The 27616-nt window shown below is 43.4% G+C and overlaps 1 long non-coding RNA gene across 4 annotated transcripts in view; it reads right to left on the bottom strand.

The window, feature by feature from the left end:
* LOC111185520 (uncharacterized) overlaps positions 1 to 27616 on the bottom strand; it is a 117505-nt gene extending 89889 nt beyond the window's left edge. Inside the window, exon 1 of one of the 4 annotated variants that reach the window (XR_016392846.1) lies at positions 1 to 27616. This exon is cut by the window's left edge and continues 19209 nt beyond it. This is a non-coding gene — a long non-coding RNA (uncharacterized LOC111185520). The other 3 variants (XR_016392847.1, XR_016392849.1, XR_016392848.1) reach the window with 3 other exon arrangements.

Here is a 27616-nt window from a genome sequence, read left to right as displayed (position 1 = left end):
AATCCCAGCCCCAACCTGCCTGACCCCAAATCCTGTGTCCCTTCACTGTGCCACACACCTTCTCCCTGTGCCACACACCTTCTCCCTGTGCATGCCCCTCTGAACGACAGCGACACCTGCCAGAAATGGCTGAAGGCAGAGATTGGGGGCAGAGATGAATATAGTTACCCATGGATCACATTTTTTTAAAGCACCACCCACATCAGGTCTTTAAAAGTATGATCTAGCCATACTTAGGAATATTACACAACTGCTAAAAAGAAAGATGTAGATCTACATTATTCGTATAAAAGACATCTAAGATGTCCTGTTAGGTATGTCTATTCAAGATCCCATTTTTTTAACATTATATTAACATATGTAGGTAGGAGGTGGAGAATTATAGGAGACTTCCGGTTTTTTTTTTTCCTTCCTGTTTTATTGGCATACAGCACTGTATAAGTTTAAGATACACAACATAATGATCTGACTTACATACATCATGAAATGATTCCCACAATAAATTTAGTGAACATCCATCATCTCATATAGACATAAAACAAAAGAAAAAGAAAAAAGTATTTTTTCCTTGTGAAGAGAACTCAGGATTTACTCCTGCTTCTATTCTTAACATTTCTGTTTTGACTGAATTTTTACATCTATGTATTACTTTTGGAATTCAAAAAAATTAGGAAAACAAAATGTTAAAATCATGTTACCCTTCCCTTAAACTCCTGAATTTCATGCATCTCTACGATGCATAAAGATCTGAGCCGCCTGTGTCTGTAGTGTCGACAATCAGAAACACAGTGTCTCAAATAATAAGACCTGAGGTAGGCTAGGACTCAGGTCGGTGAATTCAGTGGTTACCTGAATTATGACATCCTAGAGCATCTTTGTACTCTGCCACCCTCAGCATGAGACCTGGCTCCATTCACATCATTACCTGGCTGCCACAGTTCTAGGCATCACAAGCTGCGATGATACTGTCCGGGAAAGAAGAGGCAACTATTTCTTCCTATGTGACTCTTTTTAGCAACAGGAAGAACCTATTCTAGAGATATCCACAGCAGACTTCTCACATCCTATTAGGACTGCATTCCATGACCCTGCTAATCCAATCATTGGTAAAAGGGACAAGGTTATCCAGCCTGGAATGGACAAATGATTTTCTCCTTGGGACTGGAGAGGCCAGCCCTTTCAAGGCACATGACTTGCCTACTCGCTGAACAATATTGGGGTTCTATTAACAAGGAAAAAGAGGGGGAGAGGCTCACAGGTACCCAACCAATGGTGTCACAACTGTTCCCTAAATTAATTATGACACCATGCTCCTCATATGAGTGTTCTCACCCAGCCACACTCTATGTCCCTCCCTGCAGCTATGTATTCTCAGAAGTACATTGTTTCTGAGCCACATATACTAGGTTTAACAGCTATTTGCATTGTTACCATATTAGCTAAAGCGCTCCTGATTTTGTTGCTGTTACTATGCTGACAGGGATACTCATGCGGGAAATGTAACTGTAAAGATGATTGAAACATACTGATTAAAATCCACTAAAGATCCAAAGCCATGGTCCAGTTCATTTCAGAAACTGAGAATTCTGAAAGCAAGCAAGTAAATGATTTTTTGTGGTGGTAATACATGGCTCAGTTTAGCAAGATATACAGTGTTTGACAAGAAGTATTAAGCCGAATAGACTTTAGAGGAGAAACTTAAAAACAGACAGATCAGTCTTGGATGTTTAAAGATACAGGCTTCCACAATGCTAGGGTTCAATGAACTCTGTCACCCTTCTGAAAACTTGGAAGAAGTTACCTCCCTACATTGTTCAGAATTTTGTCCATTTGGAAAGTCATCACAAGAAAAGTTTCAAGCCCTGTGTTACAAACTTGAGGAATCTCTGACATGAAATCAATGATGTTTCTAGTAGACAGGTGGTTAAACATGGCTGACGGGGAGAGAGAGAGAAAGAGAAAGAAATTTCCCAGCCCCATCAAAGCTCTTCCTTTCATCTCCCAAGGCAATAGAAATAAAAACAAAACTAAACAAATGGGACCTAATCAAAGTTACAAGCTTTTGCACAGCAAAGGAGACCATAAACAAAACGAAAAGACAACCTACAGAATGGAAGAAAATATTTGCAAATGACGCAACCGACAAGGGCTTAATTTCCATAATATACAAACAGCCCATACAACTCAATAACAACAAAAAAAACAACCCAATCAAAAAATTGGCAGAAGACCTAAATAGACATTTCTCCAAAGAAGACATACAGATGGCCAAGAGACACATGAAAAGATGCTCATCATCACTAATTATTAGAGAAATGCAAATCAAAACATGAATGAGGTATCACCTCACACCAGCCAGAATGGCCATCATTAAAAAGTCTACAAATAATAAATGCTAGAGAGGGTGTGGAGAAAAGGGAACCCTCTTACACTGTTGGTGGGAATGTAAGTTGGTACAGCCACTATGGAGAACAGTATGGAGGTTCCTCAGAAAACTAAAAATAATTTACCATATGACCCAGCAAATCGTACTCCTGGGCATATATTCAGACAAAACAAAGATACACATACCCCTATATTCATAGCAGCACTATTCACAACAGCCAAGACACGGAAACAACCTAAATGTCCATCAACAGAATGAATGGAAAAAGAAGATGTGGTATATATATATAAGGGAATACTACTCGGCCATAAAAAACAGCAAAATGATGCCATTTGCAGCAACATGGGTGCCACTAGACATTATCATACTAAGCGAAATAAGTCAGAAAGAGAAAGACAAATACCATATGATATCACTTATATGTGGAATCTAAAATATGACACAAATGGCGACTTCCCTGGCAGTCCAGTGTTTAAGACTCTGCACTTCCACTGCCGGGGGCACGGGTTCAATCCCTGGTTGGGGAACTAAGATCCCGCGTGCCGCACGGCATGGCCAGGGGAAAAAAAAGTAAAATATGATACAAATGAACATATCCACAAAACAGAAAGAGAATCACGGACATGGAGAACAGCCTAGTGGTTGCCAAGTGGGAGGGGTTTAGGGGAGGGATGGAGAGGGAGCTTGGGGTTAGCAGATGTAAGCTTTTATATACAGAATGGACACACAACAAGGTCCTACTGTATAGCACAGAGAACTATATTCAATATCCTATGATAAACCATAATGGAAAAAAATATTTTAAAAAAGGACTTATATATATGTATAACTGAATCACTTTGCTGTACAGCAGAAATTAACACAACATTGTAAGCTAACTATACTTCAATTTAAAAATATATTGATGAAAAAAAACCAAAGCTGGACCCCGTATTCACAATTATCTTAATTTCTTCCCCTACCCATCATCAGTCCCTGCCCCCTAAAATGCCCTTGGCTTTCACCTGCCCCTGCCTTTGTTTGCCCCTCCTGAGCCACTCTCCACTGCTCTCCACCCTGCTCTGTACCCCCAGAACCTGGAGGGATGCATCAATGGGCTTCTTGTCCTCCAACTTCCAATTGAGTTTGGCACTGGCAAGAGATCAATGGGAAGGAGTAGAGAGAACTTGGTACGGTTGGGGTATTTATTCTCCAAGTTCCCTCCCCGTGGGGTGCCAAGGGGCCGGCTGCATCCAAAGTTCTCAGCTCAAGTGTGCAGCCCTCTCTATGGTCCTATCCCCCCGATTCCAGTACCCCACCCTGTCACCTGCCCCTAGAGGTCTAGGAGTGGCAGTAGAGTCCCACTGTTACTAATCTGGGGTCCTGCACTACGCCTTGTGGTTTCCCTACACTCTGCCCACGCCTTTGTAAATAGTTTATGAAACTCTGCTTGAGCTATCCTAATTGGAGGGTGCCGTCTGTTTCCTGCTGATACCCCTCTCTCACTTGATCTTACATGGGCTGAATGCTTTTGCTTGCTGATACTTCTGTGTTCCTGCCTCCTAAATCACTGCTCTGCACAGTGACAGCAATCTCAGCCTCGGAAGTTGCATAGAACTGGGTTCGTATCCCACTCTGCCTTCTATAGCTAGAAGACCCCGGGCCAGTCACTTTACCTCTCTGAGCATCCGTTTCTTCATCTGCAACTTGGCAATAATAGGGGTATCCACTCATAGAGATCCGTGCGGATCAAACAACACAGCAGGGAGCGATGGGGAGTGTGACGAACTCATGCCTCAACTGAAAGGAAGCGGCAGCTCCCCAGATGTGAGTGATGGCTGTCATAAGGAAAGGCCAGCTCACAGTTCTCAGTTCTTCTGATACTTTAAGGAGCCAAAAATCCAAATTTCTCTATGAAATCTCTTCTTTACTAAAATATCAGTGCCATGAGGACAATAATGACTATTTTATTCATTACTGTATCCCCAGTGACTAGAATAGTGCCAGGCACACAGAAGTGATCAAAAAAACCTTTGTTGAATGATTATCCCAATTTTTAAACATTAGCAACTAGTAAAGACAAAACAAAACCAGGGCCATGCAAGTAATACACGACAATGGGAGTGAACATCCCCTTAAATTTTGCTTAAATATCTTAAGCACCTCACTCACCTCACTCCAGTCCCAGCCCTAAAACAAAACACTCCTATTAATTGCTACTTTAGACTTCTGCTCTAGAAATAACCACAATTGAAAGGTTCCAGTAAATGACAGATCTTTTTTGAGCCCCTTCCTAATTAGATAAAGCCATATTTTCAAGAAGTGGGGTACAGCCATCATTTTCAGCATTGCCACTGTGCAGCCCCTAGTTCAGCTCACCTGCGACCAGGCCCTTAATGAACATGCTCAGGGCTGAGAGAAAAGTGATGCAGCGACTTGTTTTAGCCCAAAAAGCTTGTGGATCCTCCTCTCCCTATGCCACAGACCGAGGATACGAACCCAGTGAGCTGCAGATTTATTACCTAGTTTATAAATGCCAAGGAGACGGCGCTCCAGCAAAAGAATGGCTTGGTGGACACACTGCAGTTAAATAATGTATGAAAATCACTTCTATTTTAATGGCACTTTGCGGTGACATTAATATTGATAAAAAATGTTAGCGTGCGTTAGATGGCGTTATATTCAGTGAAAGATGAGTTTTGGCAGGCTCCAGGCCACTTCTAGTCTAGCCACTTCTAGAGGTGTGAGAAACAGCAATTCCCAGCTAATGGGTATTAGCACCTGTATGAAATAGGCTGGTTGGGTCAAATAAGACCAACACTTGACCTTGGCAAGTATCTTGTGGTGGCCATGTAGGTTAACTGACCCAACAGTCCTAACCAAATCGCTCTCATCTAGTCAACTTCTCCTCTAGAGGTAAGGTTTTTCCCCAGCCTCTTCTGCAGTTGGCAGTGATCATATAAAATACAATAATTCATGAGGGGAATCCTGCTGAGTGAAAAAGGAAGTTCTGAGAAGAAAATGTGCTTTCCTGATAAAAGGGGCAGAAGTGATCAGTCAGAACCACCTGTTTCACTCTCTTCCTGCCCTGAACTGGGATGTGATGTCTAGATCAGTCGCAGCAATTTTAAAACCAAGAGGCATGGGAGAAGAGGACTGCAGTGACAGCAGTCTTAATGTGTCTGAGCCTCCAAAGCAATATCCATAGCTGCCCAAATGCAGAATGAATAAAGGCCTATTTGTATAAGGCTCTGTAAGCTGAATGTTTTGCTCAGGACAAGTGAGTGCATTCTGATACTTACCTCAACCTCTCTGTGCCTCTGTGGTGTCATCTGTATGATGAGAATAACAGAAATGGTAACTTTAATGAAAATCTGTTCAACGTCTTAAGATAGAACTTGGTACACAGTAAATCCTTAACACTAGCATCATTACACATTAATGAATAAGAAGCTACTAGGCTTTTATTTTTTTTTAACACTCCTAAGGTCATCACGAATAATGCCTGAATCAATGTAAGCAAGAGGCTAAAAGGAAATAAAGACAGATATGTGTGGGTGGGGGAGCAGCAGATTCGGATTCAGGAGATCCAAGTTCTAAATGTCCAACAACAGGGGAAGATCACGCAAACAAATGCACATCCACTCCATGAACTACATATGCAGCCATTTAAAATGCATGAAAAAGATCATATAAGGACATGAGGGTATGCTTATGACAAAAACAGGAAAACAAATTACAAACACAAACAAATTACATTTAAATGATGGTCCCAATTGTGTTTTTAAAAAGTGAAAATGAAAAGGTATAAGCCAAAATAGTCATCTATAATCTTATGGGTAGTTTTTCTGCTTTATGATTTTCTGAATTTTCCAAATTCCCAGTTAAAAAATACTTTACTGTACAATAAAATTTTTTGATAGTTTAAATTTTTTTCTCTTTTACACTTTTCTGCATTTTCAGAATTCTTTTGCAGTAAACTCATATTACTCATATAATAAAAATATGTTAGTTTTTTTAAACAAGAAAACACACTTGTTGCCCAGAGGCAGGTGGAATCTGACCAGTCTTAGCCGTATGGCAAGACCCAGGGCAAAAATATATTATGGTTTCTTAAAAGCTACCAACAATGTAATTTTAATATATTTTAAAGTATAACTGTGCCCCAGAGGGTGGAATTGATCATGTATAAGGGCTCACTCCTGCTTACCAAAGACATAGGCAGGGGAATTAGGGTGGACCTCAATGTATACTACTCTGTTTTCAGTCACATTAGAGAAACTGAGGCAGGGGATTTTTTTTCTTTCTTACCTTCCTTCTAAGTTTATGTGTATTCCTATGAATCTTTTTAGAATAAAAATTATCTTTTTATTTGAGATTTTGGATTTGTGTCCCTGCTTCAGCAGTTTCTAGCTACATGACACAGGAGATAGAAAAGATGTGTAACCTTTGAAAACTCTATTTCCCATCTCTAAAATTATGGTTATAATATCTACTTCACTGGGGAAAGCTACGGTCAGCAAATAAAATAATGTGTGTTAAAGTGCTTTGTAAATGTAAAGCCCAGTACAACAAAGCCTTGATTAACATCCTGGCTGTGAAACTTAATAGTGTGTGAAATTTAGGCGAGGTACATAACCTTCCTGAACTTCAGTTTTCTCATCTAGAAAATGGAAATGATATCTTTCTTCATATAAGACACCTGGAGCACTGCAAATACCTACTATAGGAAAGTTGTAATTCTACTGTTGCCTTTCCCAGGAAAAATTGAAATTAGCTCTCCTACTTGGAAGGGCCGTCCCAGGAGGTAGGAGCAGGACTTCCTTCAAAAACAGTTCCTCAAAGCACTTTAATGCCAAGAAGAACAAAGCGTAATGGGGCAAGATGCCTGGCTCCCCACCCCCACCCCCCAGAGCATTTTTCAAGCCTCTGTGCCAACCAGACATCCAAGCTCTGAAATATTATCAGAGAAGAGGGCAAGAGAATCTAGATGTGAAAAAACATGAAAAAGGAACTGTGAAGGTTAATTTTATGTGTCAATTTGACTGGGTCACAAGGTGCCCAGATACTTGATCTAACATTGCTCTGGGTGTGTCTGTGAGGGTGTTTTCAGATGAGATTAACATTGGAATTGACGGACTGAGTAAAGCAGATTGCCCTCCCCAGTGTGGGTGGGCCTCATCCAATCAGTTGATGGCCTGCATAGACAAAAAGGCTGACCTCCTGGGAGTAAGACAGAACTCCTCCTGTCTGATTGCTGATCTGGGACATTTTTTCCCTCTGCTTTTGAACTCAAACTGAAACATCAGCTCTTTCTAGTCCTTGAGCCTGCGGGCCTTTGGACTGGAACTACACCTTGGTTTTCCCAGTTCTCAGGCCTTCAGACTCAGACTGGAAGGACACGATTGGCTCTCCTGGGTCTCCAGCTTGCTGACTCACCCTGCAGATCATGAGATTTGCCAAGTGGTGCTCCATAATCACATGAGCCAATTCCCTATAATAAATCTCTATGTGTATATAATCCTACTGGTTCTGTTTCTCTGCAGAACCCTAATACAGGAATCTTCACCTTAACTAACACAGGGGTTTGACAGCTGGGAGGACTTAAGAAACCACTGTGTCCCTAAATCACTGAGTCTCAGCAGCCTTGTCATGTGGATAGACAGTGACTATTGAGTGTGTGTCCAGCTACGCACCGTGTCCCATCAACATGAGCTGATAAATCATGACCTTCCCCTGTAATCTGAGGATGGCAAGTCAATACTTCCATTATTATTACTCCCAAGGCACCTCTCCAAGAGCATCTGACCTGTTGTCTCTGAAGCACAGAGCCGAAAGGATGATGAATCTGCCTCTGAGATCCCACCAATCACAGCAGGAAGGGAGGGGATGAGAAGGAAAGAAGAAATGTAAGCGAGGATACAGCGGGGGGAAAGAGAGTCTGAAAAAGCCTAAAACCGTTGCTTAAAGTGTTGTCCCAGAACTTCCTTGATAGAATCCCTTAGGGGTGATGGTTGAAATGGCTGACCTCAGGAGATGCTGAGTCTGTAGGTCAGGGGCATGACTTAGGAATCTGCCTTAATTAACAACCTCTTCAGGTGATTTTATGCACCTGAAGTTTGCACTTTAAAAACTTAGATCTACTGTTCACTGCAGGGAATGATCATTGGTAAGGATCTAGAGGTTTGTGGTCCTGCCCTTCATCTCTCAGAGATCAGTTTTACGGAATACCTACCCTCATACTTGTAGGAGTGGCCAGCATCTTTCATATCAGTATCAGCTGTGTTTCAGTTTGGTGGAGTGGGGATGTCCCTTGATTAACACCCACAGTTCAGCCCAAGGGCTTGTTAAAACAGAAATTACTGGGTCCTATTCCCAGAGTTCCTTATTCAGTAGGATAAGGGTGAAGCCTGAATTTACACTTCTAATAAGTTCCCAGGTGATACTGATGTGGCTCGTCCAGGAAACTCACTTGAAAACCACTGGTTTACACAATGGATGGATTCTTGGGAAGTAGCACATATACAGTGAGAGTTCTTTTTCTTCTTATTTGGGCAGAAAAGCCTAAGTAAGGGAGAGAGAAAAATCGCCTGCTACCTTACCACCCACTACCCACTGGACTCCATACACAGACACACATACACACCTCCCTCTTGAAAAAAAAATCACACTGTATATTTCCCTATGCCCACCTCCTTCACTGAACATATCAGGAACCTCCATCCACTCTTCCATGACACACCTGTGCAACATAACTTCTACCAAATGCACAGCACTAGCACTTGTCTAGATTCATCACAATTGTATGTGAAATCTTCTTCAATAACTTTACTGTTTTACATGTACGTGGAATCTAGAAAAATGGTACAGATGACGTTATTTGCAAAGCAGAAATAAAGACACAGATGTACAGAACAAATGTATGGATACCAAGGGGGAAAGGGGTGGGGTGGGAGAAATTGGGAGATTGGGATTGACACATATACAGTATTGATACTATGTATAAAATAGACAACTGAGGGGAACATACTGTATAGCACAGGGAACTCTACTCGATGCTCTGTGGTGACCCAAATGGGAGGGAAATCCAAAGCGGAGGGGATATATGTATATGTGTGGCTGATTCATTTTGCTGTGCAGTAGAAGCTAATGCAAAATTGTAAAGCAACTATACTCCAATAAAAATTGATTTAAAAAATAACTTTATTGTTTTAATTAATCATGCTCAGTGTAAGAATCAAACACTAGAAGAAAATACAAAGAAAGAAAAACACATGTTAATTCCCACCACTAAAGAAATAATCCCTGTTGATAAATTGATGTACATTTTTCAATGCACATATTCCTTTATGCATTTATAATTTTACATAAATTGAATCATATAATCCATGCAATTTTGTAACCTACTTTTTCCACTTATATAAAATGTTTTGATAAAGCAAATACAATCTCAAAAATCCTTGGAAAATGTATTACTTAATGGAATCACCTCTTACTTAATAAAAGTTCTCTTAGGAAATGAAATATTATCTTATATAGTGAATTTTCACCTACTCCTCATAGATCTACTGTGTTATTTTTTTAAGTGTGTGTGTGTGTGTGCGTGAGAGAGAGAATTCCATATTTCATTTACCAGGTTTGCTTTAGGAAGAGTTCACCTGCATTAAGGATTAGCCTTTTGCAGTAAACCACGAGTCTGTGCTCTAAGCCCCTGTTCACAACACAGATGGTCTGAAATCCAGAGCATTTGGAGCTTCTGGAGTAAATTCTGGAATTTCTCCAGCATCTAGGACTAAAGACCCTGATCTCTGGTCTCAGTTGAGTTTCACTAGTGTTCTGGTTCTAGAATGAGTCACTGGCTAAAGGTCTAGTAAGCAAAGGACAGAAATGGGCAGACTGAGAGGGGGTGGGAGAGGCCCTTAATACCATCAGTACAGCCCAGAGAGCACACGCATGTCCAACACCCACACCGGGGGCCTTCAGAAGAACCAAGCACCCTTTTGTATCATATAACATCATTACACTTTTTTATTTGACATCCTTTGGTTAATTTGTCCTCAATTTCTAGATAAGGCTTGATGTGAGATTCATTGAGATCATACACAAGATGCACTGAGCCCAGTGCCCAGCATGTAGTGGGCACTTGATACACATCAGTGTCACTGAGAAGACACAGTGAGAAGGCATGTGCTGTGGGCCTCCCACTTTGTGCCTGCCTCCCCTCCCTGGGCCAGACCACACCTGCATTCTGTAGACATAAGGAGATGGACATTTCAGGACACCAAGACCCTCAAAGATGAATTTCCAATAGATGGGAACGCCTGGCTCCCCATCAAATCTAAAGCCTAATAGAGCCCAGATATTACTTAGGCAGCCCTCAGCCCTCTGCCTAAAGGTGGAAATCATCATTATTGTAGAAAGCGTGACCCTCAGAGCAGACCAAGCTGACAGTGACACAGGAGGACAACAGAGGGCTTGACCTACAGCACACAGCTGACCATACTGGCAAAGGGAGCAGGCCTTCAAAACCCTCATATCCCTTTTCCCTGGGAGAAACTGGGAACCACAGTAAGGTCTAATCACAACCTCCTTTTGCCTAGTTTGGAATACAAAGACACTATATAGCCCTAATGTACTTACAGAAGGCAAGGAATTAGAGATTCAAATAAATGGAGAGGGGGACCACAAGAGGGATGTATCCATGTATCTCATCCTAAAGAGGGACCAGCCAGTTAGCTCAGCAATCCATGCTAAGGAGTACTTGTCACATTCTGTTAATTCTGTCTGATTCCATGTAGAAGGGGAAAAAATCATTGCATGGCAGCGCCAGGCGTCCCAAGCTTCACTAAAGTGATTTTTCCCAAGAGTCTCCTATAACAGCATGGAAAGCACTTAGTACCGCACCTGGAACGTTGTAAGTAATCAATAAAGGTAAACTAGTAAAAGCAGCGGCAGCAGCAAAACTGACTTGCCTAGAGCATCCATTTAGCTAGTTAGAACGCTGCTCGGCTAGAATCCGAGTCTTCTCACAATGAAATGAGTGCTCCTCCTGTGAACCCATCCTCCCTATTGCTTCAGAGCCTGAGACTTGGCCCTTCTGTCTCCAGTCTTCCAGGTTCTTCAGCCGACCTCGGATCTGTTCTCTCCAATGTCCCTCGAGTCCAGGATGATAGAGATATCCCAGCTGAAGAACTAAACTTCACAGGTCTGACACTGACACAACCCATGGAATTCAGTTCTCAGAGCTGGGGATACATATAGGCTTTCCAGAGTCGGCACAAAGCCCCCCTCCTCACGGCCCAGGCCCGTCCCAGCCCTGTAAGATACAAGAGAGAAGAGCCAGGTGAATCCAGAGCCACTGCTTCCCACGACCAGGTCTAGTTCTGGCACTCCTGAGTCCTAAGCACCTGGAGGATGTTCTTCGCAGACACGCACATCATTAAACATCATTAAACGTTGTAGCTGGGCTTTCCTGCCTTCCCTTACACACGCTCTCCCCCTGCCTGGAAAACTCTTCCCTCTCTCTCTCTACCAACTCATCCTCAGGTTCTCACCTTCAATGTCACTTCCTCAGAGAGGCCATCCACGGCAGAAACTGTTAATTGTTCACCCTACATCTGTTCTCCCCTCCTTCTTTAGTAATAGGATCTCCAAGGTTATAACAGAGCCCCTAAGGGCACATGGACACCTGGCATATGACTTCCTTTCCCAGCCTCATGTGACTGAGCATTGGATGTGAGCAGAAATGATGAGCATTCCAGCGCCCCCTTCCCCATCTCAGTGCCAGCCTGTAGACTTGATGGAGAGTCGCCGTGGACCATGCAGATGAGGGCAGCCCCCCCAGGGGAAGGACAGAGCAACACGCCAGAAGTTCCCTGCAACTGTGGGCTTCCATATGAGCCCCGCACTGCTTACACCTGCAGTACTGTATAAGCGAGAATTCAACATCTACCTTGTTTAAGCCACTGCTATTTGAGGATCTCTGTTGGAGCACCGGAATGTTACAGCTTTCCTAGTATCAATATCTATTCCCTAACCCCCATTAACTTCCTGCTAGTCTCTGTCATAAGATTTGGTTCTTTCCCTTCATAGCACTTACCATAATTGGTAACGACAAAATTTTGTGGGCTTCCCTGGTGGCGCAGTGGTTGAGAGTCCGCCTGCCGATACAGGGGACACAGGTTCGTGCCCCAGTCCGGGAAGATCCCACATGCCGCGGAGCGGCTGGGCCCGTGAGCCATGGCCGCTGAGCCTGCGCGTCCGGAGCCTGTGCTCCGCAAGGGGAGAGGCCACGACAGTGAGAGGCCCGCGTACCGCAAAAAAAAAAAAAAACAACTTTTGTATAGTTATTTGATTCATACTTATCTCCCAAACAAGATTATGTTTTCCACAAGGGCAGAGCTCATGCTAGGGCTTTTTAAAGTATATATAATAGTTTTATTGAGATATAATTCACATATCATACTATTCTCCTATTTAAAGTGTACAACTTGTTGGTTTTTAGTATATTCACTGAGTTATGTAACCATCAACATAACCAGTTTTAAGACATTTTCTTCAAACAATCCAAATGGATTGTTTCCACTTTTTGCCTATTATAAACAGTGCTTCTGTGAACACCTGTGTACAAGCATATGTGTAGATATACATTTCCATTTCTCCTGGGTATATCCCTAGGAGTAGAATTGCTGGGTCATATGGAAACTCTATTCCAGGCTGTTTTCCAGTGGGGCGGCACCATTTTCAAAGGCTACGAGCAGTGTATAAGGGCTTCAGTTTCTCCACATCCTCTGCCAAGACTTGTTATTATCTCTCTTTTGATTATAGCCATCCTGCTGGGTGTAAAGTGGTATCTCATTGTGGTTTTGACTTGCATTTTCCTGATGACTAATGATGCGGAGGCTCTTTTCATGTGTTTACTGGCCACCTGCACCTCTTTGGAGAAATGTCTTTTCATAACCTTTGCCAAGCTCTTAATTGGGCTGTTTTTATTATTGAGTTGTAAGAGTTCTTTACATGTTCTGGATACAAGTCCCATGTATATGATTTGTAAATATTTTCTCCCATTCTATGGGCTTTTAACTTTTTTGAGGAGTGTGAGTGTGTGTGTGTGCGTGTTCTCCACAACATTATTTCCAACTTCTAGCATAATGTCTGGATCACATAGGCACTGCGGTGATTTGGGAGAAAGGAAAGAAAGGGAGGAAGAAAGGGAGGGAGGAAAGGAGGGAAGGAGGGAAGGAGGGAGGAACTTTTAGAGACCATGTGGTTTAATTTCCCTATTTTATAGTTGGAGAAACTGAAGGCCTGAAAAGACATTAAGATACTGCATGATGAGATAGTAAGAACAAGGAGCTAGAAGTTAGAACTGGGTTCTAGTCTCCAACCTGCTTGTCTCCAACCAGCTGTGAGAACCAGGCAGGTCACATAACCTCTCTGCACTTCAGAGAACTCCTTCCACTCAGCTACTGGAAGGAACAAAGTGAACGAACGCATAAGAAAGCACTGCTTGAACATGAGTTATAACTGAGGCCCAAGATCAAATAGCTCAATCAGTCAAGTCAGAAAAAGGTGGCAGGTGGCCCGATTTCTGGTCCAGGGTGCACGCTTGGGCATTATAATGCATTTTTCAGGTTGTTGCTGATTTCCATCATCAATCGGGACAACTTCTGGTTCAACACAGGGAAGTATCCCGAATCACACAAATTCTGAGTCTTCTTCCTACCTGCAGAGAGTCTCAGACAAGAAGTCACGATCTACTAAGCGTAGCCCCCGAGCAGGGATTGTGTCTCATTCACTACGGAATCCTCAGCACCTAACAGTGTGCCTGGCACATGGCAGACGCACAGAAGTATTGTTTAGTGAATGAGCAAATGAATGAACAAATGAGCACATGTAGTATGAACCTCTATCCCACAACCTTAATGAAGCAGATGGGAATAAATTTACGGGGTAGAAGGATTCTGAGGTAGCATCTGGGCATAGCTAGAGGCTGTAAAGCGTAATGATTAGAGGGCAGGCTGTAGAGTTTGGTGGCCAGGGTTGTAATCCCAGCTCTGCCACTGGCCAGCCTGGAGACCCTGGGCACATTACTGACCACTCTGAGACTGTCTTCTCATCGGACTAGGAGGATAATAATAGACCCACCTCACCGAGTGGTTGTGGGGAGTAAAGAAGATGATGTTCACAGAACACAGTGTCTGGCATGCAGTAAACACTCAAGAAATGTTAGCTTTATATCAGAATCAGGAATGAATGATGTGATAGATTAACGAAGTCTGCCACGACTGCAGAAAGGGAAAGAGGCAACGACGTATTTTCATCTCTACTTAAATGTACATCTGTTTATATCACCGTGCTACCCCCATGCCTTCCACTCCTTCTGTTCCATGCCAGGCTTCATGCTCTGTTCATCCATGGCCCTAAGCCAAGGCTCCAGGCATTTTTCATTCTGGTTGGATCCACACAATTTGGTGATTACTATATAAACGTCTTGTATTGCTCAGGCTGCAGCATCGATTCTGCTTACTGAAAATGATTCACTTGGCGCTCACTTCCCCCTGGGTGGCATGGAAAGGCTTCTCCATCATCCTCAACTCAACAGAGCCTGTCACACTTAGGATTCAACATCACGTACAGAGCAAATACCCGCATTTGAGGGGCTCCACTGTTTCATCGCTTCAGTAAGTCTCGCTTCCCCCTTTTTTTATGAAGGAAAACCAAGACATGGAAGGGGAAAAGGGATACCCTTACCGCAAAGAGCTCCAGCTTAGATGACCCTGAGATACAAGAGCCAGCAACACAGAAATCTAGTGGGAAGGGGAGAGCCACATGACGTAAAAACCACCAAGCACCAACCGCTTGCCAGACCTACGCAAGGCTTTATAAGCAAGTCTCACTTTGCTTTCACAAAGTGGTGGTAGGAAGTAGATACGGTTGCCTTCTTCACTGAACAACAACAAAAAAAACCACTGAGGAAGAAGAGGAAGGGGGGAAGAGAAAGGGAAAGAGGGTAAAAGCTAAGCAGTTAAAACACTTACCCTAGCACACACAACTAACAATTGTAACCATTCTGCCCCACTGCCTGCCTCTTGGAGAAAGAACGACAACAACAGAAAAGTTCCTTCCCTAAATAAATTTAAAGACTAGGTAAGGTAGCGATGTATACAAATGAAAGATAAGTAACTGTAGAAGGCAATATATAATATATGCTAAGATAGGCTCAAAGAGATAATGTACAACACGGGGAATATAGTCAATATTTCATAATAACTGTAAATGGAAAGTAAACTTTAAAAATTGTATAAAAATAACATTTTTTCAATTAAAATTAAATATATACATATTAAATTAAATATATATACATGCTAAGCCTAGCGTCAACAAGAGGGGCCTGCAGCTGATAGAAGGAAGACCTCACTCTAGGAATGGTCCCCGGGAAGGCGTGCTCCGCCCACGGTCGATCTCGTCTCCATAAATGGAACCCAGTGCCTGGGCTAAACCTTGGCTTACCTGACTCCTCTTTCTTTCGCACCCTCCCTTCCATCCCTCTGCAAGGCCTGTGAGCTCTCCCTTCACAGTACAATGGAACTTAACCCCTCTCTCTCACCCAAGCCACCATCCACCTCCAACGGAGACCCCAGCAATAGCCTTCTTGCTGGTCCCCTGATTCTACTCCTGCCTCTACTGTCCACCCTCCAAACAGCAGCCAGGCAAATCAGGTCAGTGACTCCCCTGCATAAAGCTTGCCAGCTTGCTCAGAGCAACACCCAGATCCCCTAGCACGGTATATAAGGCCCATGTGACCTGGCCCCTATCCCGTCTCCAGCCTCATCTCCCACCATGCTTCCCTCACTCATCCACTCCTGCCCAAGTGGCCTCCTTGCCGTTCCAATTCCTCCACACTGCTGCCTCTTCCTGGGATGCTCTTCCCCCTTACTTCTTCCAGAGTCTTCTCAAGTGTCACCTCATCCAAGTTACTTGACCCCCTACCTCAAAGAGCCACAGACGTGCCCATACTCACCCCCATGTACACCATCTCTATGCCTGCTTTTTTCTTCTTTACAGGATTTCTTACCCTTTGACAGTTATGGCTACTTATTTATTTACTGCCTGCCCCACAAGAATGAAACTTCCATGGGGGTAGGCACCTTGAAAAGAATAATGCCTGGCATAGAGCGAGTCAGTTCTCTACCTTTTTTTTCATTATCATCTCCCAAAAGAGCCTTTTTAGAGATTTTTTCCTAATCACCTCCACTATGAAATTTTAATACCATAGACATACTACATATCTGTTCATGTACTATATGTATATCTGTGCTTTATACATAAAAAGGATGAAATTTTTCACCTCCCGCAAGCCAATTTTTGTGCCTTTGGGGGTGACGGTTCCCCTGTTGGGAATGCAGAGAATAGGTGCTTGATAAATATTTGTAGAATGGATAAAACTCCTGAGATGGACAGCAGGCTGAAAGACAGACATTATTCAAGGTATTAAGTTCGGGTGGGGAAATTCCCAGCGACCTTGCCACCCAAGCCTCCAATCTGCAGTATGAGTACATCCTGTCAAGCTGTGTCTGGTGACTATGCGGTATATGTCTAATTCAGTTTTCAGCTTTTTTTTTTTTTTAACCCTAATCTTATTTTGCATCCCAACTCCCACTGCTATTTTAGATGCTTAAATTCACTTTTCCTTCACCCTCATCCCCAGGCACGCTTTAAAACCCAGATAAGCCCCCCACTCCGACCCTATTCATGCATAATACATTCTTCATCCACAAACCTTCATTGGTTTCTATGTGAGCCAGACTCTGGAGATGAAAAGGTGATTATGATCCAATTCCTGCCCTCTGGAAGCTGTAGGCATGTGAGGGTAGACAGGAATGTTTAGTACAACATACCAAGTGCCCCAGTAGGAGAAGGGACAATGTGCTTTTAAAGGACAGTGGACTCTCTCTGTCCACATCCAGCCATCCATTCATCCATCACTCATTTACAGAGCACCTGCTACATGGCAGGCTCTGGAGCACGATGCTGGAGACAGCGGGGAAGAAGATGAACACGGCTGCTGCCCTGATGCTCCTGGAGATGACCAAATAGCAGGAAAGACTGAGGTCTCATTGACAATCATACAAAACAAGCGAGCTCAAATGTGAGAAGCACTGCCAATGGAAAAGTACATGATCCTACCAAGCACCTGGTAGTTAGGAAAAAGTGACATTTAAGGAGAAATCCTGAAGGAAAAATAGGCTGTGGTCAGGAGTCCAGGCAGAGGGAACAGAATGTTCAAACACTCTGAGATAGGACATGAGCAGGCACGCAAGTGGGGACCGAGACGGACGCCTCTCCTGCGGATGGTACTGAGACCAGCCATGGCACAAGAGTGAAGGAGGCCCAGGCAGCCAAGGGGCAGTTCACATCACCCTTGCTTAGGAATCAGGGGTAAACAGAAGAAACAGGGAAGTGATGTGATCCTGACTGCATTTTTAAAATATTCTGGCCGGATGTGATGAACAGTTGTGGGGAGGGCATGAAATAGTCCCGCATATCCATCATGCAATTTAACACTTGATCCTGTGGGGTCTTGTATCCATCAGTGCATGCCTTGTGAGACGGAAATTCTCAAAGACAGGTGTGCTATTTTCAACCTCTTTGCCCTCCCTACCCATAACAGGGGTACATTACACATGGTAGACAATTAGAAAACATTTCTCAAGTAATTGTTCTGCGATAACAAATTCTATGTCTTTCTTATAATGAACAACTCGTTCCCTCTGCCCTCTGAAAGATTCCCTCCTGTTCCCAGTTGCTCTCCCACCCTCCACCCAACTGTCATGTTCTGGTTTTGAAGATCACCACACCTTTCAGATAACCTCCTCACAAGCTCTCTGAACAGTCACTGCGTCACCTGGACGGGGATATCAGGGACCGCACCTGTACGGAGTCACCCAGACCCTCCAACCTCTGGTTCTTCAGGGTCTGCATCACCAATGAGGCAGGAGTTTGCTCCTGCACTGCTGAAGCAGCCAGGTCACAGTGAACTTCAACTGCACAGCCAGAACCATTTCTCAGCCGGAATGGAGAACAGGACAGAGCAACTCAGCCAAGTAATTGCCTCCTATTTACCAGGACGTACTCCACATTATGAGACATTTTATCAACTTCATGAGATTTGTAGTCAGAAAACATGGAAACAAAAGAACAATACAAAGGCCTTTTAACCACTGACTGTTCACATTTATCAACACTCCTGTTCTACCCATTATTAGCACTTCCCCAGTACAGAGCCCAGGAAACCTAAAGTTGTATTAAATCAATAAAAACCTGAATTCTCTTTTAAGACAGAACTCCATTGTGTAACTCTGTTGGGTAAACGTATGGAATTTATCCTACGGAAAGAAACCCACACCTGACTTGGTCTTGGTGTGTTATGATAGACGAATTATTCACTTCCGTTTCCAAGAATTCATGCCCTTCTCCTTCATGCATTTTACCCACTCTTTGAGGAAAAAATAAAAACTAACCCGAAAGTTGTTATAAATAAGATTTTGCCGCCCCAAAATTACTACTGTGGCACTTTGCTCTTGCTATATACACTTAGAATATAGGAATGAGTTTCTAGTATGTGAGGCTTTTAGGAGAGCTACTCATCCGGTATAACTTTGCAAATCTAAAATCCTTTCAGAGCTAAATGAATCCTGGTCTTCCAGTTCATTTCCCAAAGGTATAAAGGAGATGCTTCGAAATTGCTTTATATGCTCGCTACTAAAAAAACAGTCCCTTACATAGCACTTTATTTTTTTCTTTTATCTTAAACAGTCTGAGTGATTATCTCATTTAGGTCTCCACACACAGCCTTAGGAGGAAAGCTGGAGCAGACATGGCCATATTAAAGAAACTGAGTTGACAAATCTTTGCCAGTAAGAAACTGCAGGGTTATCCTCCAGGGTTGAACTTCACTAGCCCTTTGTGTAAAACAAAATCCCCTTATAAACATGAGGTGAGTTCCTATGAAGAGAAAAGAGACTTAAAACACAACTCACCAAACAACTGATTGCAGCCCATGCATGGGAAGAGGGTCAGGGAGGCACCTCTAGGCTCTAGGGCCCACTCGGCCAGGAATCAGGCAGAGCTTACTACAAAACAGGCTTAAAGTCTGCAGAAACTGATGGCTGGATTCACTCAGCAGAAGTGGGAGATACTTCTCTCTCTGGTCTTCCAGCCTATCCACTTTAAACTTGGTAACTGTCTCCTATGGGGCGGGGGAGGGGAGGATTCTAAGTTCCCTGTCCCTGTTTCCATGGCCTTGACTGTCTCTCCCTCTATCCACAGGCTCTGCCATATCCAGGGTCCATGCCCTTGTGGTTACTAAGGTACCAGTCTCTGGGGACTTCTCTGACTCCCTCCCACTTCCCCAGCCTTCGATGCTCACCTGTCAAAACACTAATTTCCAGAGTATGAAACTCTTCGGAGGCACAAACTGTAGAATTTTGACCTGAATGTACTCACAGAGGACACTCAAATAAATGATAATTATACAATTACCGTAACAGCTAAGATGTGTTAAGTGCTTATTATGCAACAGCCACTGGGCTAAATGAATTATCTCACTTAAAATTCACCAAAAAAAGCTATGAGGAAGGTACAATCATCAGCATCATTTTAAAGATGAGAAAAGGTTCAAGGGACTTGCCCAAGGTCACACAGCCAGCGAGTTAAGGAACTGGGATTTCAAGCTAATCATTCCAATTCCCGAACCCGCGTCCCCAACAGCCCAGCTGCACAGGCTAAGTGAATTAACCAAGCTTCACTGAAGCCAGCAAACTAATGAGCCCCACCCAGACTCCAGCCCCTCCAGCTCAAGCCAGGGCAGTCCTCGCCTCTTCAAACCACTCCTGGTTTCACCGGAGGAAGTGAGCCCTTTGGACGAAGGTAGAAAGAGCCCACACCCCCTCCCCCATATCAGCCAGCTCTTCTTACACACTGGAAATAATCATCCCCATGAGAGGGGTTCTCAGACAAGCTTAACAGCAAACATTATGGTTTTACAAAAGCTACTGCTACAAAAGGGAAAAAAAACCTCTGGGTGACTAAGTCACATGAATTGCTGGAAGACAAGTCTTCCATCCAGCCCTCTCTGAACTGCAAGATGATGGTGTGTTTCAACGGTAAATGAACACAGCATTTCCAAAGCCACCAAGTGAATGAATCGAGCAAATCCTCAGTCTTCTCCTCATCCCAGATTTCTCTCTTCCCACTGGCATTACTGTCTTGCTTAGAGAATCGTTTCTGGGCCTTTCTGCTGTTCCACAAAGCTGGACTGTCACTTAAAGGCCTGTTCACTAACTGGAATTGCTCTTCTGTAGCTGCAAATAAAAATCACAGGCAGCTCGGATGAGTTTATCATGGGAGCTGATTAATTAGCAGTTACAGAACCCTGAAAATAGAGTTCCATTTCACTAACATGTAACTTTGGGGCAAATATTGTTATGCTTTAAACACATTTGCTCTGTGGTGGGGAAGCTATGGAGGTAGTAGAAAAATGGGAAGTCTGTGTGTTTATTAGAAGTGTGAGCAAATATAAAGGGCTTTTTAAGTAATAGTAATAGCTAACATTGAGCTAGGATCTGTCCCACCAGTGTCTGTTCTGAGTGTTTTATGTGTATTTGCCCAAATGGTCAAATGGTCTCCTAGGACCATCCTAGGAGACAAACACCATTATTGTTTGCATTTTACAGAGGAAGAAACAGAGGCACACAGCTGCTGAACGGTGGAGCCAGGGTTAACGCTCAGGCAGCTAGAACCAGACCGGTGGTTCTCAGCTGGGGTGAGGGTGAGGCATGCAGGTTGGTCCCCAGGAGATATTTTCAGTGTCTGAACATAACTTGATTGTCGTGAGTAGTTAGGGCTGTTAACGCCTCTGGTGGGTAGAGACCAGGGATGCTGCTGAGCATCCTACAACGCATAGGACAGCCCCACAGCAAAGAATGATCAGTCCCAAAATATCAGTGGTACTAAGGAGGAAAAACCCTACCCCAGAGCCTAGTCCGTGTTACTGTGTCCGAGGCTTGTGCTCAAGGAACAGGGCATTCTCTACAGGACGCAGGTCACCAATGATGACCCCTCCCTGTGTACTAGAGAGGTACATGTGTTCCTTCCTGGCCAGTCACTTCAGCAGCAGTAACACCCATACACAGGGCTAATACTGCCTTCCTTCCCTGAGGTCCCGACATGACCTCTTAAAAGCCTTGTAAGATCTCAGATTCCCTAGCAAAAGCTATGAACTCTCTAGAACTAATATTAATTAAACATATGACGTTGAGGCAGAAATAGCAAATGCATCAATAGAATAAAAGTAAGATTCTAGAAAGACATCTGTGTATATGTGGGAATTTAGGACCAGGCAAAAATATATCCTTTCAACTCAAAAAGCAGCCGAGAGGAGTACACAGGAACTCTCTGTACTCTCTGTGCAAATTTTCTGTAAATCTAAAGCTATCCTAAAGTTAAAAGCTTATTAAAAAACAAACAAACGAACTGCAGAGGGGGAAACTGGCATCTATAGAGGAAAATATTAACTTCAGATCTGTCTCACACCTTATGAAAAATACACTTCAGCTGGATGAAAGAGTTAACTGCAAATAAAATAAATATAAGAATAAATCTTTATAGCCTTCACTTCAGAAAGGCCTGTCTAAACAAGGCACATAAGCCATCAGGGGCAATACTGGCAGGTTTGAGACCACCTAGGTGGCCATACAATCACACACTGAAGACAGAAGGGGTGTCAGTTCAGTAGAGAAGGAATCAGAACTGTTTTCTCAACTTTCCTCTGGGAGAAACTTCACAGCCAAAGCTCTGAATCTCCAATTACAGAAGTCAAAGGGAAAGGGCCCAGGTGGACTCCCGCTGTCATTCCTCTCTAACTAGCTTTAGATTTAGAAGGGAAATTCTCCTTCCTGGTGTCACGGGGCTTGAAGGAAGTCTCTGGCAAGCAGATGGAGTGTTACTGGTGCATAGAGCCTAAGTCTTGGCTTTGGGAGAACAGGGGGCTCTTTCCTTGTGATTTTAATATCCGAGCGGATCTGGATGACAGTTCCTCAAGCAGTGGGAGCAGTGGTCACAACTACTGTAGGCCAGGCAACCTCTGGTCCCCGCACACCAGGCCCCCGGCCAAAAGATGGCACCGCATGCCTCTCCCCATACCTCAGGAGACAAAGCTAGAGACAACTGTTCAGCTACACACGCAAAACCGTGGTATTAGTTTCCTCTGAGATCTGTGTGGTTTCATGCCCACACCTCCAAGAAATACTAAAAATCCAAGACAGTCATTTTTTCAGCATAACCTTGAATGTTTATCCCCAATAAGGAACATATCCAAACAGTCATGACCTTAAAGATATAAATTTCTGGCAGAGTAAGGAGCCTAAGAAAAGTCTGTATAAAGGGGTAGGGAAGCTCTTGGCCACCCTTTGATAGTACAGGCAACTGTTTGCAGTTTCTCAGTATCTTTTTTGGAGAATCAAAGACATTTTCCTAGAGAAAAGACAACAAATATCACGTAAAACACTATATCAGAGCCGATCTGGAGCGGAAAAAAATCAGAAGATCTGAGTTCGAGTCCCTCCTGGGCAGTGGGGCTTTCAGTAGGTCACTTGACCTCTTTGAGTCTCAATGGGTAAAATGGGGATAATTCATTCATTCAACAAATATTTAATAAGCTCCCATTATGTGCCAATTCAACTGTCTCTACTAACCTTACAAATTTTATGGGAAAATTACATGAAATGACCCAAATGAGAATGCTTTGCAAATTGTAAACCATAAAAATACTTCATTAGTCATCATTAAAATAAAAAGAATGTCTTGTTGTTATTAAGATTGAGGCCAGGACCAAAATAAGGAACTTTTGCCAGATTGTAGAACAACCAGAGGGAGGAATCACCATTTGAATTTTAAAAAGTACCCAAAGCTGGCTTTTCGGGACCACACCCAAGCCTATAAAATGCTGACAGTCAGAGAAAATAAACATTTGCTACAGATTTAGCCCAAAGGCCCACACTGAGAAGGTAAGACTACACTGAGTTTCTTCAGGGTCCTTGGAAAAAGGTGGGATGATAGGAATTCAGAGATAAGAGGATGACCAAGAATCATCACCGGCCTTCCAGTCAGCACTGCACCCCATCCCATGCCTGGGCCTGGACGGATCCTGAAGAAAAGACTCTGACCCCAGCCAGTCCATGTGCTACCAATCCAAGCAGCTCCAAACTATCTGAGCAAACCCCCAAGTCAAGTTTCTACCTTCTTCTCCCTCTGTGAACTCCAGCATAAAGAGTTTGCTTATCTGTTCTCAAAAGTGCTATGACTAAGGACAGCAAGGTGATTTTTATTAAACAAATGAAGAGAAATCCACTTTATTCAAATCCATAGTTTACAACATGGGGGCAAATGTCAGCAGTGTACAGCAATCAGAAGAGTTTGGGGAAAAATCAGGCAGAACTCTGGGTAAGCAAGTGAAATAATGGACACTGAATGTACAGGTCCCAAAAGACAAGAAAATACAATAATACAGTTAAGCCTTTAAGAAAGAAAAGCTACACTATTTGCCCCATTAATATAAAGTCAGGTTCAGCATGTTAAAAACAAAAAAAAAAGATTATTTTCAAAACACAAAAACTCTTATACCCAAAGGCAGGACTGAATGAGATCCAATATTATGTAACAACCTAAATGGGAAAAGAATTTGAAAAAGAATAGATACATGTATATGTATAACTGAATCACTTTGCTGTACGTCTGAAACTAACACAGCATTGTTAATCAACTATACTCCAATATAAAATAAAGAGTACCATATGCACTATGTAATATTTTCATGCTACTGTCACTGCAAGGAAGTTCATGACTTGCTAAGTAGAGGTTACAGTCTACAACTCCAGGGTTTAAAGCATATTATTTTATCATCCCTATAGGTTCTACACCACTTCCAGACTCCATCCCACCCCACCCTGAAAATAACGAAAGGTTAAAAATATTTTCCTTGTGGAAATGGAGCCACATCTTAACTAAAGCACTGGAAATCTCTCCAAGGCCCTGACAGTTTTATATTTATAGACCGTGACAAAAGTCTCACCTACTTTTTAACGTCATTCAAAATGCCTTAAACATCTTGATTATATCTTTAATGTGCCATTTACTCTGCAATAACCCACTGTACAAAAGCCAGCTACTTTTCAGACAGAGGATACGTACATAATAAATCAGCCTGCCATGATTATTTTTCCCAGCTCATACTCACAGCGAGCTCCTAAAATTTCGTTTTACTTTGTCTTTCCAACTCAGCGGCCGTTCTTCCCCTCCTCTGTTTGCTACTCCCTCCTGTCCACCCGGCCCACCCTGGCGTTGCCGCTGCCCGGGTGTTACCACTTCACTCGGCCCTGCTGCCGCCGTCCAGGGAAGGAAGAGCGCTGTCAAGTGTCTTGGAGCAAGAACATCTTTCTGGAGAAAGGCTCTTGCTCGCAGGGGTAGAGGAAGGCACGCAAGGGCCTATTTGCATATGCTTTTATTCCATTTCCACACCCTGCCCGCTAACGCTCTCTGGAAAGTCCCTTCTCGATTCCCTCCTGGGCGCAGAGAAGGGGGAAGAGGCTGGGCCGGAATGGAAGGTTCCAGCCTGGCAGGGTCAGCCTCTCCCTGGGGAATAGCCTCAACGTCCCTCCCGCTGCCCGCTGAGTCTGGACCCACGGGCGGGGGCCCGGGACCCTCTGCACGCGCGCTGGGGAAGGCGACGACGCGCCCCGCCGGCGCGCTCTGGAGAGTTCTGGGCAGGATGCTCGTGCTCTGCTCCAGCCTCCCCCGGGGAAGTTCTGGTCAGGCGCTCGGGTCCCGGGCTTCCTGTCTGTACTCTTCGCAGCCCCGCGGGGAAACCCCCGAGAGCTCTAACCGCTGCCCAACGAGCCCGTCCACCTTTCAAGTACGCGTAGCTTGAGTTTCGGCTCAAACCTCAATTTAACGTTAACCATAAATAAGTAAATAAAGAATGAATAAATAAATAACACGTGTGCAGGCATTCATTTAAAAAGAAAGAAAAGAAAAAGAGGAGAAGAAAAGAAAAAAAGAAAAGAGAATTAAGCCTTTGGGGTCAAGATCGGTGCTGCAGATACACAAGGCCTGAATCTGTTTGAACAAATGGGTGCTTTTAAACTGGCTGCTTGAAGTGAGCGCTGACCTGGCAGGCAGGAGACCCGGAAATGTTTTTCCCAGTACTTTTCTCTGAAATGTGGAGATACAAAGCTGCCTCACTCAGCTAAGGATAACAATAATAGCTCAACTTTAATGGGCTCTTACTATGCACCAGGCATTCTGCTCAGTGTTTCACAGGCAAGAGCTTTCCCAATCCCACAGCAGCATGTCAGGGAGCCGGTATTATGATCCCCATTTTACCGAGAAGAGAGTTTTATCTCCCAGGAGGCTGGAGTGACTTGCCCAAGGCCACACAATTAGGAACTGCTGCCAGGGGGTACCACCGTTTGCCGCTCCTTTTCCCAAACTGGAAAGGCCCTCCTAAACCCTTGGAATATGCAATTGCAAATGAAGATCCCCAGACAAGATAAATATACCCTCCCTACACTGGAAATTTACCCGTGGACAGAAAAGAGCCAATTTAAAGGTTTTTGCTTCCAAGCAGAGTTAGTCGTTTCCCTTACCTCCCCAGAAGGTGTTCGTTGCTCACCTTGCTGGGCTCCCAAACGCTTTGTTTGCCCTTCTATTATAGGTAACTTTTTTAAAAGCACATATTTATTGAACACTTATTATATGCCAGACACTGTACATACATACAGGTTCTTATTCAATCCTCCCAACAACACCAAAAAGTATATCCTATTATTATCCCGATTACAAATGAGGCTCAGAGAGATTAAAAACTTGCCCAAGGTCACATAGCCAGAAATTAGCAGAGCCAGGTTTGAACTGAGGTTCCCTCTCCTGGGATCTCTGAACCCCACATGCTGCATTACACTGCCGCTGAAGGGCACCAACATTAAAACTCTGTATTTATGTGAGATTCTCTCTCACGAGAAAGGAGCTCCTTGGGAGTATGGGCCTGGCCCCAGGCATCTGAGTCAGCTCTGGGCTGACTTTTAGGCATTATGTAGCATTTTCTGAAACACTGGATGGATGAGAGGAAGGATAAGTTGACCAGAAGAGTTAAGTGTACTCTTTACCCATTCCACATTGAAATAAGGAGTAAATGACCTATTTGTGAAGCTTTTACAAAGGGTTAAGAGCTACATCATGCCAATTAGTGACGATCTTGTTGAAAGAGATCTGAAGTCATTTGGATCCATTAACTGGGGCTTGACTCAAATGGAATACGCAGAAGGAACCCAGGCCTGGCTGGTTTCTGCTAACAAGCTCATTACCCTGTTCCAGTCAGTTAACTTGACTTATGCATTCCTAAGGGCTCCTTCACAACACCTGGGGCTCCTTTGGTATGGTTTTCTAGAACCAAGCAAGTGGATGTGCAGAGCCAGGATTTAAATAGCTACATGCGGCCAGCTGTATGCACCTCCATTGTCTATTACCTGGGTAAGAACAGACTCTAAAATCTTGAGCCAGGTTTTCATGGATAATATAGGAATTTAGCCTCATCCTTTTATAGTCAAAATTTATATCATTTTTGTTTTATTTTGTTGAGGGGGGGTGGTGAACTTAAACACCATTTATGGAATTTATATGCCAGGCAAAGTGCTAGGCACTTTAGCTACATTCTCATTTAATGCACATAAAATAGGTGTTAACATCCATCCTACAGGTGATAATGTACAGATGACTGACTGAGACTCAGAGAAGTTTCATCACTTCCCAGAGTTACAGTTAGAAAGGTGATGCTGGGAGGAGGGGAATTTTTGAATGAATATGAATCTTCCTGGGTGACAAGAACACTGCCTTTCCTGGTTTGGAGCCCCAAACTAACTAAATGCCATGCTACATTCTTTACAGGTGCTCACAAACACGAAAATTAATAGGATTACTGGGCTGGACCTATTTTCTACCCAGTTACTTGGGAGGCAATGTGTACAACATCAATATGAAAAAGTTTAAGCCCTGCATTGTTTTATTTTAAATCCAAGCAGGGCCACCCTTCCTTTTGAATAACTCACTCACCCATCCCCCACCCTCTACCATTGTATTAGACATTTCTAAATGAATCCATATCCCACAGGAAATATTACATAAGGCAGTCCTTGA

This window comes from Delphinapterus leucas, chromosome 3 (genome assembly GCF_059928025.1).
Source record: "Delphinapterus leucas isolate spDelLeu-1000000601 "Yukka" chromosome 3, BTC_Dleu_Yukka2, whole genome shotgun sequence".
Classification (NCBI taxonomy): Eukaryota; Metazoa; Chordata; class Mammalia; order Artiodactyla; family Monodontidae; genus Delphinapterus; species Delphinapterus leucas.
This window is presented reverse-complemented; position numbering and strand designations above follow the sequence as displayed.